Source organism: Mustela erminea, chromosome 15 (assembly GCF_009829155.1).
Source record: "Mustela erminea isolate mMusErm1 chromosome 15, mMusErm1.Pri, whole genome shotgun sequence".
In the NCBI taxonomy this organism is placed as follows: domain Eukaryota; kingdom Metazoa; phylum Chordata; class Mammalia; order Carnivora; family Mustelidae; genus Mustela; species Mustela erminea.
The window spans coordinates 71507808-71525357 of NC_045628.1; positions in this window are offsets into that span (position 1 = coordinate 71507808).

Genomic DNA, 17550 nt, shown 5'->3' on the forward strand with positions numbered 1-17550 from the left:
AATTCTTTTAGAAATCTTATCTCCTCTTCGAGTGCAGGCCTCTTCTCCCACGTGTTTATAGTACAAAGAATATAATCAACAAGTGTGCACGTTCATCTTAGCATGCATGGCTAACGTTTACTGAGGCAAACTCTCAATAAATTGGAAGTACTATTGCTGAACCATACTTCAATTTAAACTTTAGCAAATATTAACAAATTACTTCTCAAGAAAATTGCACTAATTTACAATCCCGCATAATGTGTAGCATTTCACCAAAACTTGGTGTCAACAGATTATGTTTTGCTGATCTGATGGTTTCAAATGGTAGTTCACTGTTTTGTTTTTCAATTCCTGGATTACTAGTGAAATTAAGTGTATTTTCATATGTCATTGTCCATTTGTGCTTCTTCCTTGTTAAATTGCATGTTCATACAGACAAAGGGCTGATATCCAAGATCTATAAAGAACTCAAACTCAACACACGCAAAGAACAGATAATCGCGTCAAAAAATGGGCAGAAGACATGAACAGACACTTCTCCAAAGATGACATACAAATAGCTAACAGACACGTGAAAAAATGTTCATCTTAACTAGCCATCAGGGAGATTCAAATCAAAACCACATTGAGATACCACCTTACACAAGTTAGAATGGCCAAACTTAACAAGACAATAAACAACATGTGTTGGAGAGGATGTGGAGAAAGGGGAACCCTCTTACACTGTTGGTGGGAATGCAAGTTGGTGCAGCCACTTTGGAAAACAGTGTGGAGATTCCTTAAGAAATTAAAAATAGAGTTTCCCTATGACCCTGCAATTGCACTACTGGGCATTTACCCAAAGAAACAGATTTAGTGAAGGGCCCTCTGTACCCCAATGTTCATAATAGCAATGGCCACAGTCGCCAAACTGTGAAAAGAACCAAGATGCCCTTCAACAGACAAATGGATAAAGAAGATATAGTCCGTATATACAATGGAGTATTATGCCTCCATAAGAAAGGATGAATACCTAACATTTGTATCAACATGGACAGAACTGGAAGAGATTATGCTGAATGAAATAAGTCAAGCAAAGAGAGTCAATTATCATATGCTTTCTCTTATTTGTGGAGCGTAAGGAATAACACAGAGGGCATGGGGAGATAGAGAGGAGAAGTGAGTTGGGGGAAATTGGAGGGGGAGAGGACCCATGAGAGACTGTGGACTCTGAGAAACAATCTGAGGGGAGGGTGTGGGGGGTTGGATGAGCCTGGTGGAGGGTACTGTGGAGGGCACCTATTGCATGGAGCACTGGGTGTGGTGCATAAACAATGAATTCTGGAACATTGAAAATAAATTTAAAAAAAAACCTTCTACATATTTAGTTTATCCACTAAAATTAAAGAAAAAATATTATATGCTAACTGCAAAAAAAAATTGCCTATTCGTATGCTTTCCTTACATTTCTACTGTTATTATAGGGATTCTTTACAGAGTCTGGGATTTATATGTTGTTCCCATGGATCTTCCCAGTCTATGACTTGGTTTATTACTTTGTTTACAGTAAATTTTAATTTTTAATGTGATCAAATTTTACTTTTTAATGTACATTTATTAATTTTATTTCTATCTTTTACTAGTATTTTATGATTTTTTTTTAAAAGATAGTGCTTCTTTAGTTCTGTACTCTAAAGATTCTTCCATGCTTTATTCTAAGGCTTTTGTTTATGTTTCTAATTTCAGACTTCACGCCATTTGGGAATGTGAATTTATGTATCATATGTAGGGCTTAATGTTTTCTCTTTCAATATGGATAATCATTTATCCCATTGATTCACTGAAAAGTGTGCCCTTTCCCCCACTGATTTATGATATCACCTGTCATATTTCAAATTTCCTTTTATTTGTGGGTCTATTTCTAGATACTCTCGTTGAACAATTTTTCTATACTTTTTTTTTTTAAGATTTTTTTTTATTTGACAGAGAGAGACACAACAAGAGAGGGAACACAAGCAGGGGAAGAGGGAGAGGAAGAAGTAGGCTTCCCACTGAGCCTGCAGCCTGATGCAGGGCTTGATCCAACGACCCTGGGATCATGACCTGGGCAAAGGCAGACACTTAATGACTGAGCCACCTAGGCACCCCAATTTTTAAAATTGCAGTAGTTTTATCAAAAGTCTTATTAAGAATAAATTATTTATCTTTTTACTCCACTCTTTTCCTCCTCCTCCTACTTTTCTTTCTCTTATATTTTATTGGATTTTGTTGGGCTTTTACTCTTCCATAAGATTTCAGAATCAGCTCGTCCAGATCTTTTTTTTTTTTTTTTAAAGATTTTATTTATTTATTTGACAGAGAGAGATCACAAGTAGGCAGAGAGGCAGGCAGAGAGAGAGAGGAGGAAGCAGGCTCCCTGCTGAGCAGAGAGCCCAATGCGGGACTCGATCCCAGGATCCTGAGATCATGACCTGAGCCGAAGGCAGTGGCTTAACCCACTGAGCCACCCAAGGCGCTTGTCCAGATCTTAAAAAAATCTCGGTGAGAAGATGACTGTAGTCATATTGAATTTATGAATTAATTTGGCAAGAATTGACATCTTTATAACATTGAGTGTTTCTTTCAATGAAAAAAAAAGTATCTCTCCACTAATAAAGTCTTCTTCTATGTCTTTCAAAGAACTTTCATAAATGTTTTTAGAAATATTACACACTTTTTTTTTTAAGTTTTAATTTATTCATTTGATAGACAGAGATCGCAAGTAGGCAGAGAGGCAGGTGGTGGTGTGGGGAAGCAGTCTCCCCGCCGAGCCCAATACAGGGCTCGATTCCTGGACCATGGGATCACGACCCAAGCCAAAGGCAGAGGCTTTAACCCACTGAGCGACCCAAGTACCCTGAAATATTGCACACTTTTATTAGATTTATTTCTAGATAGCTTATCAATTTAATTATTATTATAGATTGTATTATTATAGATTGTAATTATTATTATAGATTGTATCTTCTAAAATTATATTACCTGATTATTTGTTGCATTTTATATGAATACAAATAATATTTTTATATTATACAGAGTATCTTAATAAAATCCAAAATTCCAATTGTTCTAATAATTTAAGTTCTAGGCTTTTGCATGTGGATAGTAATGTCAATGATGAAAGTTTTGTTCTACCTTTCTAACCAGTATACCTATTCCTTCTTCCTCCACCTCCAATCTGTACTGTCAGAAAAGAGACAATGTTAGCTGGAAAATTTTTTCATTCCTGATTTTAAAGAGTATGGTGTTGTTTTATTTTTGTTATTGGCATTCATGACAGATTTAAAAGACACGTTTTAAAAATGTTCCTTTTTTTCTAGTGTGCTAATAATTTTTCTCTTTTCATGAATTTTTGCTTGTTTTTCTGTACTTGGTTTTCTTCATCTGTTAATGATTTGTTACTTTTCCCTCTAAATTATCAGTGTTGTGACATAGTAATAGGATATCCAGATTTAATACTTAATCATAATGTATGGAGAGCTTGATTTTCTAGTATTTTATTTAGTATTTTTGTATTTATGGTAATAAGAAAGATTGGGCTATAAGGTTTTATTTTATTTTTTTCCAGTATTGTCCTTGTCTAGTTCAGGTATGAGATTATACTGGCCTCATTAAATGAGTCGGGTTACTTTTCCTATTTCTGATCTTTGGGAAGGTGTATATAAAACAGATAGGATCCATTCAGTAAAGGCTTGGGAGAATTTGCATATAAACCATTTTAGAATGGAGGATTTTTTTAGGGGGATAGATTCTGATCCATTAAACCATTTTTTAAAATGGCTTTAGGTCTGTTTAGATTTTCTATTTCTTCTTAAGTCAGTTTTGTTAAATTATAGTTTTCTGAGACAGACTTTCTTAATTCATTGCAGACCAATATTTTTGTAAAATATGAAATTATGTGCTTATATGTTGCAGCGGTATAAAAAATGCTTTCATTGGTCTTAAGTACTTACTCTCAATTTCTGTATTTACTTCATCTCAGACTGGTCACAAATAATTTGCAAACCAGTCAGCTGACCACACTTTAAGTAGCACTGTTCAGGAAAATCGTCCATCTGTCAAACTTTTCAAAGCCAATAGCATAGAGCATTGTTCATAAGACTCAGATATTATCTTTAAACATTGCTATTGTATGCATGTTATGTTGTGTGCTTAATCCTAACAACAGAGTGTGGGATAATGGAAAGATTTAAAGTCAGAGGAACCAGCTTAATCCACAGCCTTGGTGTTTATGAGCTGTGTAACTTTGGGCAAGTGAGTTCTTAGAGCTTTTTGTTTGTTTTTTTGTAGATTAGATCAAAGTTTTTCAAACTTTTTTTTTTTTTTATTCCTCCCTTCCTTCCAATGAAACAGTATCTTCAAATGGAGCCTAACATGAAAGCAGATCAAAGTAGAATTGCCATTCTTGGAAGAGAAAGGGTATTTCCCCTTTGTCCTTCTATCCTCTCTGACCCCCAAGAAGCCCTTGAGGCACTTAACAAAGCTCCTAGGCTAGTACTGAAGAAGAAAAATTTCCCTTTATCCTTCAAGGTTCTTCTGGCTTGTCTAAGAGAAAAAGTGACATAGATAGACTTACAGGAGAAAATCAAATTTAATTTGTACATATGGAACTTAAGAAGTGACCAAGGTGGGCAGCTTTTATACTTTTTAGACAAAGAAGCATAAATCTGTGAGGCACTGATAAAAAAAAAAAAAAAAAAAAAAAAAGCTTATGTTTGGGAGCTTTAATTAGTAAGGAATTCTAAACTGAATCTGGACTAAGGTAGTAAATTAATAAAATAAACGGGGTTTGCTTGTATAGGTTTTTTCAGTCCTAAATTTCTTCTCTCTGATGATAAAGCTATCTTTCTACTTCCTGGTGCAGAGAAGGTACCTTTCACATGGGGAATTTATTTCTTATATTTTGGAGACAAAAGAGGGTCAAAGTATTCTTGCATTAGCTGTTTCTTAAGTAACCTTAACTCAAAATAATCCATATGCTGGCATATTTGGGGAGCAGCCTGCCCTAGTCTCCCACACTACCATAGTTTGCCTCTGCTAGTTTACCTTGCAAAGGTTTGAAGCAAACCTTCCCTGAGTTGGCTTCCAGCCAAACAGCCAGTAAATAATCAGCCAAAGTGATTGCATTAAGCATGGTTTCCATGAGGACTAAAAAAGCCTTCCAGGTTTCCTAGCAACAGAAATCAAGGTCTGCTGGCCACAGCAGAATAAAAAACATTCTTTGGAACATGGGAAAAATGGTTAATTGAATTTAACCCTTATTCTCTGTTGTGATGCAACAATAGAAACGATCACAGAGTCACAGTTTTCTAGTTTTTCTACCTCAAATCTTGCAGCACCTCCTGAGCTGCACATGGCAATCATCAGCAATAAGATGAGAGTAGTGGAATTCCCATTTTGTTATAAAACGAAAGCTGCCAGTCACATTTTCCTTTGATGCACATTTTATTTGTGAGAAAGAAAAGGGAGGAGAGGAGAGTAATAATATTTTCAGCATTTTTTCTGTTTCATATCATAGTACATAAAAGGAAGCTACTAAAGCACAAGTTTGGGGATACCTTTGGTCTCTTTGTCCTTTTTTTATGAACACCATCTCCTTACTTTATAGATTAGAAAAATTTATTTCTAAGCTAAGTGACCCATCTAAGATCACACAGAACCAGGAGAAACCAGGCTTTTTTTTTTCCCCTTTAAGGCCAATTTATACTTCTTATTACAGTACTTGATTATAATGTTCTTGGTAAAAAGTTGATATCTTGTGCCTTTTTTTCCCAACTTTTACTTTGAGAAATTAAACCTAAAATGTTTATTTGCTTAATTGTAAAATGTGAAATGTTTAATGTTTAAATGTAAAATGTTAAATGTAAAAATGTAAAATTTAATGTTTAAATGTAAAATGTGAAAAATGGAATATGAAAACCATTTACCTTTCACCTAGATTCACAAGTTTACATTTGCCTTTTTGTTTTTCTTTTATTTATGTAGATATATGTATACATATGTATAAAAGTGTCTACATATACATATGTAAAATATACACATTTTATGCTGAATATTTAGTTACTTAAGAATTAGCAACACATTGATAGACTTTTTAATTTTATATTATATATCTTTTTTAAATTTTTTAATATTTATTTTTTATAAACATATAATATATTTTTATCCCCAGGGGTACAGGTCTGTGAATCGCCCGGTTTACACACCTCACAGCACTCACCAAAGCACATACCCTCCCCAATGTCCATAATCCCACCCCCCTTCTCCCAACCCCCCTCCCCCCAGCAACCTTCAGTTTGTTTTGTGAGATTAAGAGTCACTTATGGTTTGTCTCCTTCCTAGTCCCATCTTGTTTCATTTATTCTTCTCCTACCCCCTTAAGCCCCCATGTTGCATCACCAATATTATATATCTCTTATGTATATATATTCTTCTAACCAAAATACCATCAAGTAACCATGAGAATTAAATAGATTATCATTTAATATAGTCCATAATTAAATGTTTTCAATTATCTTAATACTATCTTTCATAGATTTTTAAAATCTGGGGTCCAATCAAGGTTTGAACTATATACATTTTTTTTTTTAAGATTTAAGATTTAATTATTTATTTGAGAGGGAGGGAGAGAGAAAGTATGAGCAGGAAGGACATAAAAGGAGGGAAAGTCTATCAAGCAAAGTCCATACTGGTCATAGAGCCTGACATGGGACTCACTGTCATGACCTAGAGTTCATGACCTGAGACGAAACAAGAGTTGGATGCTCACTGCATCACTTCAGCACCCTTGTACGTTTGCTTTTTATCTTTCTTCCTTACTTTCTTTCTTTCACTTCCTTCCTTCCTTCTTTCATGACACTGACTTTTTTGAGTTCAGATCAGTATCTTCTAGAATGTTCCTTTCAGAATGCACTGAATGTGTATGACTGTTTCTTCATAATTTGATATTCACAACATTTTTAGCAAGAAAATACATTTGTGATTTTGTATATTTATTGTGTTACATCAGGTAGCCAAAAAGTCCTGAGGTTTTCTTATTGGTGAGGTTGTCTGATCACCTAATTAAAATGATGATTACCAAATATCAAGGTACATTTTCCATTAGTAATTTGCAAATTTCTGCATTGTGAATCTTTGAGATCATGTGAACATTCAGTTTCATGAAAACTTTTTGGCCAATGGTTTTAGTATCCATTGTTGTCCCTGATCCTTCTGGAATCATTTATTAAAATGGAGAGTTGCAGAATAGTGATTTTTTTTAGTTCTATCCGTCCATTCCACAGTTATTAGCTTGCATTCAAATTATAAAGAAGTCTTCTCTGAGAATCTCTTTGTCTCTGTGTGTGTGTCTCTCTGTCTCTCCCTGTTTCATTGCTTATTCAGTAATCATTGTGAACCACCTTCTTAAACTTTGTTGCTTTTGATCTAAATTGCTACATAAAAAGGCCTTGGGGAAAATGTTTGTGGTTGTCAAGGCACAGGGATTTAGGATTCTTTGTCCATGGTGTCTTCGAAAAACTTAATGAGGAGGGTAGAGCCAATTAACTGCACCTGAGCTTCTAGGAATGCAGTTCTTAATTATTAATAAGGAAATTGGTGAATAATGTTATTAAGTAACTAATGAAAATAGAAAAAATATCCATAAAAGATAAAAGGGGGTAGGAATTTTTTTCCCCTGAAATTCTAAATTGTCATTTGATTTTAGCTAAAGAAAGAATTTGATATGTTCTTCTTTGGAAGCTTCTAGGCTCCCCAAGGAAAAGGCTCTAGTCCCAATGTCATGAGTATTATCAGTGCAGAGGGGATTCATAGAACATGTGAAAACTTAAGGCTGGCATGCAATGTTTCCTTAATTGCTGCTTTTAAAATAAATCAATGAGGGCAAAAATAAATGTAGTTAAGGTCACTATGCTTGAAATAATACCAAGCACAATATGAAAAGGATGGGGCTGTTTCTCAAGGGAAGTTGAAAGAGAAACCACTAGATGATTTTTTAATTGAAGTTTCCACAATTGAAAGTCCCTCCTTGTAGATATCACTACCAGAAACCTTCTTACATCATGGCAAATCATGATCATTTCCTTAGTTTGTCATAAAGGAAAGAAAGCTTTTGAGATCCAAATGTTTTATGGTTATGAATTATTCAGGAAACATTTAAGAAGGGTTCCTGCTTTCTTGGCATAGATTTACAAGTTGGTAATCCAGAGCAGGAAAAGAGCTAGCTCCTGTCCAGTGATACCTCCAGACCTTCTGCCTAGAAGTTTAGAGATGACAATTTAGGAGCTAAGAAACTTGTCATTAAACTATGTTTGCATTTCAGGTGAGGTTTTTTTTAACTTAGACTATATATGTTACAGGTTAATTTAAAAATTAACAAAGTGTCTCTGAAAATATCTTTATTCATTATTTATTTGAAGGCTGAGAAAATACCAATTATGTTCATATGGGGAGTAGAGGTTACTGATGGAAATTATGAAAAAGCTAAAACTTTTTCTTTCATGTTCTATGATACCACCATTTCTGATATCAATAGTGATACCACTATTTCTACATTTGAAGACCTTGGTTTTAACAGGGATGATAGATTCATAAATAAGTAATTATAATAAAATATACTATTAATGGAGTAGATGAATGAACAACAAGATATTGATGGGCTAATGGGCAAAAATCATTCATTTAAGGTGGGGCCTAAGGACACAACAACGAGTTTTCATTCAAAGATGGTTTGAATCAGAATTTGGTCTTCTATCCTTTATCCTTTTGTTTCTGTCATCCAACCAAATGTTCCTGGGGACATTCACACCCATAAAACTGGGTGTTCTCTCTTATGTGCTATAGTTCTTGGGCGGGGGGAGGACAGAATTTAAGGGGGGGGGGTTATGTGAGTGGGTTATAGAGTACAGAATATCCGAGGGCCAAAGTCAAGAAACTCTGTGAGTACTGGCTTACCAGAAAAGGACATTGATGTCATCCAGGAAAGAAAAGATCATGAGCCCCTTGACGGCCATTTCAGGAGTGCCCTGGAGACTGGGGTTCAGTGGAAATATGGCATGAGTGAATGCAGGTTGTTGAAGAAAAGGTGTAGAACACATAGCATTATTCAGATACTCATTTATTCTTCTATCCTTAAGATACACCATAGTTCAAATCTATCAACTAATGATCATTAACATCCATTCAACTTCTAACTGACTTGATTTTGAGCTTCTTGAGGGCAGGAATCACATCTTATTTCTATGTTTTAGCAGTGCCTACTGCACTACACACCACATCATAGAATAAATGTTGCATGACTAAATGGGAAGACTTTTGATAATTCTCTTAACCAAGAATGTAGAAACACATTAGAGTAAGGATCTGTAATAATATATAGATTACAGACATTTTATTATGTTATATATTTGGGTTTGTGAGCTAAACCATGATGTAATGAAGTCTTACAGATTAAGGCGCTTTTTTTAGAGATTTATTTTTTGTTTTAGAGAGAGACAGTGAGAGAGCACAGGTGGGAGGGAAAGAGAATCTGAAGCCAACTGCTCTGAGCTCAATGTGGGGCTTGATATCATGACCCTGAGATCATGACCTGAGTCAAAACCAAGAGTGGGATGTTTAATCAACTGTACTACCCAAGCACCCCATAAAATAAAGCAATTTGAAGTGGAATAAAAATAAAAATATAATTTGATTGTTTGACCCTTTTATTGGAGGTTTTTGCCTAAAATAGAAATAAAACACCAACAGTTAGCCTTTGAAATAAGATGATTGAGACAAATATAACTTAACAGTTTTCTACAATGAATAATTTCCATATATGAGCAATCCCTGATGATAACAATAGCCATCAGCTTAATACATCATAGCCTAGTGAAAAATTATTAATTCACACATTAGACAGTGACTTGGTGTGACTCCTTGGAATTTAGTCATTTGATTAATACCTGGAAGAGCATCTGATTTCAAACTCAAGCTACAAATCTCAGAAGGAAATGCAATCCAAATAGTGACCATGGATAAAGACTGGCAGTTCTAATGGTGGTTTAAGCACAGTTGGTAGAAACCCAGTTAGAACCTGTGTTTGTTTGTTTCTTTGTTTTAACAGAGCTGTCTTGCAGGAATTTGTAGAAGAGTATTTTAGGGTATGATTAAGTCACTGGGATTTAAAATCTAGCCATTTCCCAGTTGCTGAAATCCATACCATGCTGACACAACAAAGCTTTTCCAAATGGCTGGCTTATTATTCTGTAATAAACTGTAACTGAGTATTTAGTTCCCAGGAATAAATCTATTCTTTGGGTACACATTAAGTCATCTGCTTAAAGTAGATTTCATCTACTTTATGTGTATATATGCACATATCATTTATCTTAGACTGAAGATCTTCACTGTTTTTAGAAAGACTTAGGTATAATTGAAATTAAGGATAACTTTTTATATATATTAGTAATTTCCTTCATAACTTTATAGTATTTCAAGCTCTGCTTTCATTTTAATTTAAATTGTCTATTTTAAAAAACCATTTAAACCCAGTGATCCATTTTATTTTCAACTCATCATATCTTTATCTAAAATATTATATTATGCCTGGGAAAGTTTATGAAAGTCATTTAGTGAATTTCCATAGTTGACATGTTCTCTAGATAATCAGCATTCAGATCTTACTGGATAGAGGTTTTCCACTTTTTATTTGACTTTCACGTACTTTTATTTGTCCAAACTTCATCACACTTAAGCTCTCTTTCATAGATGATGAAATAACTTTCTCTAGAAACTCCATTTAGTACACATGTATTCAAATTCATTTTATTGTTATCTCTGAAGTACATATATCTGGGAAAAGGTGAGAGTGGCAGGATGTTATTGTTCAACCTCAGATTTGAAAACTAATTTTAAAATAGCATGGTGGTTCCTCAAAATATTAAAAAGAATTATCATATGCTCTAGCAATTCTACCTCTGGGTATATGCCCCAAAGAATTGAAAGCAGGGACTCAAAGACATATTTATATAACCATGTTTGTAGCAACATTATTCACAATAAACAAAAGGTGGAAGCAGTTCAAGTGTGCACTGACAGATTAGTGGATAAACAAAATGTGGTAAATGCACACAAGGAAATATTATTCAGCTTTAAAGAAGAATGAAATTGTGGTACCCACTACTACATTAAAGAATCTTGAAGGCAATATGTTAAGTGAACTAAGTCTATCACAAAAGGACAAATATTATATGATTCCATTCTTGTGAGCTACTAAGACTCATCAAGTTCAAGACACAGTAGAATGGGGACTGCCAGGGGCTTTGGGGGAAAGGAGAAGGGAACGCCATTGTTTAATGGATATGGTGATTCAGTTTGGGAAGTTAATAAAGTTCTGGAGATGGATGGTAGTGATGGCTATACAACAAAATGGTACCTAGTTCAGTGCCACTGAACTAGGTACTTAAAGATGGTTAAAATGGTAAATTTTATGTTACATATATATTACTACCATGTAACAACTAATTTTAAAAAGTGATCTTAATATTTTAGTAATGGCTGGTGAAAAGCAAACTCTAACTTTTACTGCTTTAGCAAATCGTAGTTCTAGAGGTTATTTTAGCTTTTGTGCAACCAGAAATGAGATAATTAAGGTAGACAGAGCCTTGGGAGAGACAGTACTTCAAATGAGACCTCCAGTCGTGCTTGATAGGCAGGGTCTTCCTAAATCTATGCCCTCCAACAGAGGAATGGATAAAGAAGATATGGTCCATGTATACAATGGGCTAGTATGCAGCCATCAGAAAGGATGAATACCCAAATTTTGTATGAATGTAGATGGGACTGGAGGAGATTATGCTAAGTGAAATAAGCCAAGCATAGATAGTCAATTATCATATGGTGACACTTACTTGTGGAGCATAGGAATAACATGGAAGACATTAGGAGAAGGAAAGGAAAAGTGAATTGGGGGAAATTGAAGGGGGAGATGAACCATGAGATACTGTGGACTCCGAGAAACAAACTGAGGGTTTTAGAAGGAAGGAGGTGGTGGAGATGGGCTGCTCAGTGATGGGTATTAAAGAGGGCACGTATTGCATGGATCACCGGGTGTGGTACATAAACAATGAATCTTGGAACACTGGAAAAAAAAAAAAAGAAAACACAAAACATAATGGGCATTTTTGTGTTAGATGGAAAGACATTACAGGAATTAGAAGTACATGCTATGTGAAGAGCCCAGGCAGCTGCCAATGGGGATTCTATCAACTTTGGGTATGCGAGATGTCCCTTCTCTAGAGATGGGACATTCTGAACAGGTGATTCCTAACATAGGAATCTTAGTCAGAGAATGGGATATGTGTGTGGGGGTGGGGGGGAGAGCAGTTTAAGTAAATTGGTCTCAGGACCAAGGAGAAACAGTTATTGATATTTGGGGTTCAAGTTCAGAAAATGTAGTAACATAGGCTGTGACCCCTTGGAATTGATCATGGCTCCTTAAATCCTTCTTTGTTAGGTAAGATTGACATGGGGCTCAATCTGCAGATGGATATCAGCTGAGTCTAGTTATTATAAAAAAGAGAATTTATAGGTTGTGGGTGCAGACTGGATGGAAAGACCCAAGATAAGTCCTGAGAGTCTTAGGTTTAAAGAATCACTCCCAATCTTGTTGAAAGCCAGTGGCTATAGTTTCTAGAGACATACATTATCAGATCCTCAGCCCTAGTATATGGACTCCTTGCACCATTGAGCATCTCTGGACCTCCTTCCATCCTCTGTCAGCTGCCCATCACCATCCCTATGTTCCTGTCCTTCCATCCCCTCCCCAAGAAGTTTGGAGCTCCAACACCTCCAATCTAGCTTTCCTCCCTCTTTCTGATCCACTCCAGTGTGCACATGAGAACTTTTGAAAGGGCTGGTGTTTTAGGGCAGCATTAGCCCTATGCAGTAGAAAGTATTCAATAAGTGTTTGTTGAATTATGTTGAAAACCTCCCTTGCAAAATAAATCTATTTCAATGCATTAAGTTTCCTAAGTTCTAAGTGTATTCTGGTGCCGGAAAATTGGCCTGTGGAGGAAGCAGGAGTTAGCTATCAACAAATACTGTTATCTTAGGCAAGTATTTAATTTCGTTGTTTTTCTCCTTGTAAAATTTAAAAAAAAAAAAAAAAAGTTAAGTCCTCAAAAAAAAAAAAATTATAGTTCCAAAATGTTGGTCTCTGGGCTTACAACCACATCTCTAATGTCTGGAATCTCCCTTTCTCCTACTAACAATGGATCCCTGGCCCAAGGGCACAGGGCCTTAGAATTCTCTTTCATTTCCAATCTCCTAAGCAATATAGTGTCTCTTTCTAATCATGACTCCCAGTCCATCCAGATCTCAGGTCTGAAATAGAGTTTTGGTTTTTTGGGGTAAATGATGACAAAAACAAGTGGTTAAACATAAAAAAATACAATGGCTTAAATACTGAGGCAAACTTATTTTTTGAATACCATTTCTTGGTTTTTATTTTTTTAATATCAAAGGAGATTTAATCTGTATGCATGAATAACTAAAAATTCATCTTTTTATGCCAAATTTTAAAATCTATCTACTGGTCTCAAAGCTAGTGAAAAGCATCAAACCACTTGGCTTTGCTGCTTTTTAACTAAAATAAAGTGAACTAACGCTGATTAAGTTTTGGGGAGAAAAAGAATCAGCACGGATGACAAATGATATGCGATATTAGCTTCCTATAATTCAAAACCATGATGCTGAAGAGCAGCAGGCTGCTGGCGGATCTGTAATTACTAATATTAGTAATATGGACATACAAGTCTAATATGTACTATGAATATAAAGTACACAATTAATAGAAAATGCATACTAAAAGAATGTTAATTAATGAATGAGTATCACTATTGCATTAGCTTTAAGTAGGTCGGAGCTTAAAGTTGTCCAAATAATAGATTTTATGTTTCCTTTTTTTTCTTCTCCATCTATCTCAGGGCAAGAAATTAATTTTTCCCTGTTCCAATGTCATCACTAGATTAATGACTGTCATATGTGGAACCTGACTATAGGGAGCTCCTCATACGCACAGCCAAGTGTGGCTTCTGAAAAATGAACAGAATCATTTTTCTCACAGAATATGATTACACTGGGATATCAAATAGATTACTTTTTTTTTTCTTGGAAAGAAAGACTGTTAAATTTGTTCTGATGACAGTGGTGAATGAGATTTAGAAATACAAATGCCTCTCTCTTCTGTCATGCCTCACTTATGTTGTCATAGATACCATTTCAATTTAGAAAACCATATTGAAGGCAACGTGGAAAAAGACAAGATCCCTGCCCCCCTGCAAAGCTTGAATTCTAGTAGGATATATAGGATCCTACCACGATCTACTGATACACGCATGCAATGCATGCAAATGAACATGTTTATGGAAAGCAAGTTCTCAAATTGGCATTTCATCCCTTGTTTTAAATATAAACAAGGAAAAATTTGGCAGAGAGGGTTTTTTAAAGTGGAAAGTCTATAGTGGTGTTCCAAGCACTCCCTACTGGCTGGACCTTCTCATTTGGAAGTCAAGGTGAATGGATGCCTGTGAATGACAAGCCAGAGTTCTGGAGACATGGATTCTGCCCTAAGACATCTGTCATGAAGTTCTGTAGCCCTACGACAGCTGAAATGAGAACAAACAGAGAGCTCTTGAAGGAGGATGTTACTGACAGGGGTCAGGCAGTTCTTAAAAAGGAAATGAATATAAAATTCCAAACTTAATTAGACTATAAAAGTCATGTATGTTAAACTGTAAGGGCCTCTTTTCCATAATATTGCTCTGTTATACAAATGCCAAGAAGCTTTTTTTTTTTTAATTGCAGTTTGGTAAAAAATAATTTTAATCCCTCAATGCATCTTCAGAACTAGGTATGTTTAATGCCCTTTCAAAATGCTTTGAGGACTTAAAATTATTTTTTTCCAACTACATAATGACACTGATGAATGAATGATTGGTCAGAATAATAAAATTACCAAATTTAGCTCAGGAATTAGTAGGGCAAGAGAATGGTCTGGAAACCACCTTTTATTTAAGATGTTACTTGTGTCTGTATCTTGCCTTGGACTGCCTTATGAATCCTGGGGTCACCAGCACCTGGCATATTGTAGGTGCTCAGCAAGTCTTTTGTGGAAAGAATGACACTGTTGGTTAAGTAAGCAAGTGAGTGAAGAATGAATGAATGCAAGGCACTAGTGGGGTACAGTTGGTTAAACATTGGACTCTTGGTTTCGGTTCAGTCAGGCTCCACACTCAACGTGGAGTCTACTTGAGATTCTCCCCACTTCTCCCTCTGCCCCACCCCTTCCCCCAGTCTCTCTCCCTCAAATAAATAAATATATCTTTTTAAAAAAAGAATGAATTAATGCATGCATGACTGACTGAATGAATGAATGAATGAAGATTTACCAGGCAGTACATTTAATGCAAAGGGACAGTGATCCTGGAATCTCACATAGAAGATGAGTAAACGCTTTTTAAATCCTGTCTGACATAACACTGAGAATTTGCCCCTTATTTCTAGCCAAAAGCCTTCTCAAGTTCCCCATTTCAATAATGATGATGGTACTGAAAGAGAAGCAGTCACCTTCTTTGTTTTTAAGCAACTCTCTTTCAATCAACTTTTAATTATCCTAAAGGAGGAAAGCAGTGGTGCAGATAATCCCAAATCTCTTGTTGGAATGCATTATATGATGGCTTTTTACAGTAGTTTGCCTTCCTAATTATGTTTTGATTAGGTTTCTGTTACAGCTACTGCAATCCCCTTAGCAGAGAGGACAGCAGGTCAGGCAGCCTAAGAACACAGTGATCAATCAATGGGACTGACCCAAAACTTACTTTGGGCTGTCCTTTTTAAAATGCAGTGTGCTAAGCACATTGAGGCATACAAAGTCATAGCAGACTTTCAGGTTCATAATTTATTCAGTGGTCATCATCAAGAATCTATTAGCAGGTAAATACTTCTCCAGAGCCAGTTGATACAAGGAGGAATAAGATAAGATTTTCTACAGGGAAGAATGATATATAAGGTTAGAATTTCAGGAACTCTGCCTAGCCAGCATGATGTAGGTATGTGACCTTTAGCAACACAAAGCAATATGTGCTCAAGGATAAATGGGCCACATTTTCAGAGGTCATCTGAAGTGAGAACACAAGGAAGAGACACTACAGAAGGGTGACTTGAATTAGTTCTTGAAAGTAAATAACATTTAAATGAGTGGAGAAGATTTAGGAGGACTCACTAAAGCAGCACTGTCCGATGGAAATACCATGTGAGCCATATATGCAAATTCAAATGTTCTGATAGTTAATTAAAAAAGCTAAAAAAGAAATGGATGAAGTTGATTTTAATAGCACATATATTTAACCCAAGATATTTAAATATTATTTTAACATATAATCAGTGTAAAAATTACAAGATATTTTATAAATCCTTTTTTAAACTACATCTTCAAAATCTGGTGTGTATTTTATACTTGCAGCACATGTCAGTCCAGACTAGTATATTTCAAGTGCTTAATAGCCATATGTAACTAATGGCTACTATATTGGAAAGCATAGTTCTAGAATCAGATCTGGGGATCAGCTGCATTGGCAGCATTTGGAAAAATGTTAGAAATGCAGAATCTCGGACTCCATCCCAGACCTACTGAGTCAAAATCTTCATTTTAACAAGATACTCAGATAATTCCCATGCACGTTGAAGTTTGAGAAGCAGTGGTCTAGATAGGGAAAAGTATGAAAAACAGTCTGGAGTTAAGAGTGCTGAAGAAAGTTTTAAGGTCCTGCCATCACTAGAACAATGTGAGAAGTGGAAGTTAAGAGTATATGGACAGTTGTTTCTAAGGAATTTGATAAAACCATTTTGATCTGAGTATTTGTTCCTCAATCTTCAAAATGAAACTAATCCTACTCATCTTGTAGGACTGACTGATGTTTAAATTAGAGAGAGTGATAAAACAATTTACATGATGCCTAGCTTCCAGACATGGAAGTTTTATATAATTCTATTACTGATGCATTAGAGTCACAGATGCAGGCTCCAGGGCTACGAGATTTTAACTATAAGAAAAGTGTCTGAAACTATATGAAAATTGACAAATAGAATTACAGACCATCACTGCTGTCACATGCCAGGATTCCATGTTTTTGGTAGGAGTCTCAAATGGGAACTACTGTCAGAGCAGGTTCATTCAAGATTGGATGGGAGAGAGGAAAGTCCCACAGGGGCAATGCAAGTGTTAAGATTCACGCATTATGTTCATATACCTATTGTGACCACCCCCATCAAAATATGTTGCACAACTCTGGACATCTGGTTTACTAATACATTAACAGGACCAAAGGATCAGATAACTGGTCATTGTGCTCATTTAACATCTGGCCCTCTCCCTAAGTCGGCATGTTGGGTCAAGACACCTTATTCTAGCTGTCAAACTGTATCAGTCTATCTGGGAATATTATCCAGCTGGAAGTAATGCAGGGCGGAGAACTGGAAATCCACGAATATTGTTGTTGGAAGATTAGCAAC